Genomic DNA, 2,738 nt, shown 5'->3' on the forward strand with positions numbered 1-2,738 from the left:
TCCTTTGTAATAGATATGCTTATAAATCAAGAACAAGGCATTTATAGCTGTATTTATAAGCTGCTTACTAGTGTCTTTTAATGTTGGAACAATGCTTTATAAAGGTTGAATTGACTATTTACTAATGCTTAACTAATGATTCATAGTGTGCCAATTTATTTAATGTTTAAGTTTTGAATATTAACTGACATTAATGCATGCTATATAATTATTGTTCATGTTAATTAATATAGTTAATGTTAATAACTGAAACCTTATTGTAAAGTGTTACTAAAGTTTTATGTATTGTTTTGTGTAAGTGTGTTTCACAGTCTTGATGGTTTGGATTAACCCTTTAATTGCCGTATCCCTTAAAACCAAACTGCCGGAGGGTTACTGTAAATGCATGTGCCCGCTGGGCACAGTTTTCCTGATGCCACCGGCGTGGCGTTTGCACTGATGGCATGGGCCCCGCCATCGCTGCTTGCAGCTATATATATATATATTTTTTTTTTATTCAATGCTTTGAACATTAACACAGAAATTAATTCATGACTGGGAGATTTACAAATAATGATTGAGATCATTAAATTTTCGTTCACACTCTGTACATCATATAACAAAATACATTTAAAATAAAATAAAATAAAAACACTGTCTTTATATATATATTTTTTTTTTTCTTCCTCAAAGAAGAAGTAGGGGAGTAGGAGGTTTTCACATTATGAAACCAAAGTCCTCTAATAAAGTATACAAAAATTTTGCTTTGGGACTTTTCATCCCTCTTAATGTCTCCAAATACATTACAAATTCCTCTTTAAACACCACTAATCGTGGGGGAGTTTTGAAAAATTTACATTTATGAATGTAAAATTTCAGCAAAAGCAACAAATTATTACATAGGATATCTTTTTATCCTTAAATAACAAACCAAACTTAACAATTTCCGAGAGGATCAGTTTTAGTCTTTGGTGTATCTAACAGAATGCATCATTCCAGAATGTTTGTACCAAATTACACCAAAAAAACAGGTGTTCAACTGTTTCTATTTCCAAATTGCATAATTGGCAAATATTAGAGTCCCCAACATTAAATCTTACTCTTAACAATTCTTTTGTAGGATAAATGTGATTCATAATTTTAAAATGCACCTCTTTACATCTAGGGTTGACAGGAAATGTAAGAAAATTAGTTCTAATTTCAGACACTCTTTTCTTATCATAATGACAAAATATATAAGATATCTTTACTGGTCCTGGAAAGCAACGTTGCAATAGACAATTCCTCAAAAATCTGTTAGAACATTTTTGTCAACAAAGTTAACATTTTCTATCATAAGATCAGGTATTTTGGGAATTATCGTTGAATATTTTACTTGTTCCTTAACTAATTTAATCATCTGCAATGGTATACTCTTAATTATTTTATCATACATTTTAGAGGAGCAACTTACATTGTATTTACCACAAATATCATCATAAATCAATATAATCCCTAAGTTATCTATAACATGTGTAAGTAACCATATGCCTTTCTTCCACCAATCATCATTAAACATAGATTTTCTATTCATCAAAATACACCTGTTATTCCAGATAGACATGTTATGTGGGCTAAAATTGTTTAAAAATCAGTTTCCAATATAATAGTACTTGTTGATGAAAAGTAGAAAGTTTTATGGGGAGTTTAGACAATTCAAAATCACATTGTAACAAAAAACTAATACCACCACATTTTTTGAATATAGCTGTAGGAATCTCAAACCAAAATGAAGATTCATTATTTATGAAAGACTGTAACCACTTAAGTTTGATGACCCCATTCATAATATCATAGTCAATTGTTTTAAGACCCTCTTCATAATCTTTAATCATATCACTCTACCGTATATAATGACTTCTCATTTTCAATATGAAAATAGTTTCGGTTTATTATAAGCAAAAATAGATTGCATTAGCGCCCCCTTTTGTCGGCCGTCAACGTCACTTAATCTGACACTTTTTCTTTGATGATGAACCAGCAGGCAGACCAGAACGTCCAGATGGCCAGTCCGCCCCTGGTCACACTGATAATTTGTGATATTCCAGTTATCAATCTAGAAGCCAAAGTCATAGTAAACACTTTGTAGTCTGTATTTAGAAGTGTTATGGGGCGTAAATTATCTAATAATCTTTACCTGGTTTTGGTAACAAAATTATAAGGCCTTGTTTCATAGTTGGTAAAAGTTTGTTATTCCTTATACACTCCTGTAAAGCTTCCAACAAATAAATACATTTGAGTTCATCCCAAAAAAAATTATAAAAATCTGTAGTTAAAGGCAGGGTATGTGATTTTTCAAAAACACTTTAGAAAAGGCTGCATCAAGTTCTTGCAAGGTTATGTCTGATTCACAAACTTCTTTAAATACACTATAAATCGACGGGATATAATTTTTTATCATCTGAAAAAAAAGAAAAAAGAACTAGAATTACTAGGAGAAAATGATGATGAATACAATTTAGAGTAGAATTTAAACACCTCGTTTGCTATTGCATTATGATCTGAATGTTCTACTTGATTCACAATTAAACAATCAGTTTTTTTCTTGACGTTTTTTTTTCCAAATTAATAAAATATGAACTATTTTTTCCCCTCTTCCAGCCACTTAGCTCTGGATCTCACATATGCCCCTTTTGCCTTTTTAATATATACAGTGGTGTGAAAAAGTGTTGGCCCCCTTCCTGATTTCTTATTTTTTTTCCTGTTTGTCACACTTTAAT

The sequence above is a fragment of the Sinocyclocheilus rhinocerous genome, unplaced genomic scaffold (genome assembly GCF_001515625.1).
Source record: "Sinocyclocheilus rhinocerous isolate Xijiao unplaced genomic scaffold, SAMN03320098_v1.1 scaffold577, whole genome shotgun sequence".
In the NCBI taxonomy this organism is placed as follows: Eukaryota; Metazoa; Chordata; class Actinopteri; order Cypriniformes; family Cyprinidae; genus Sinocyclocheilus; species Sinocyclocheilus rhinocerous.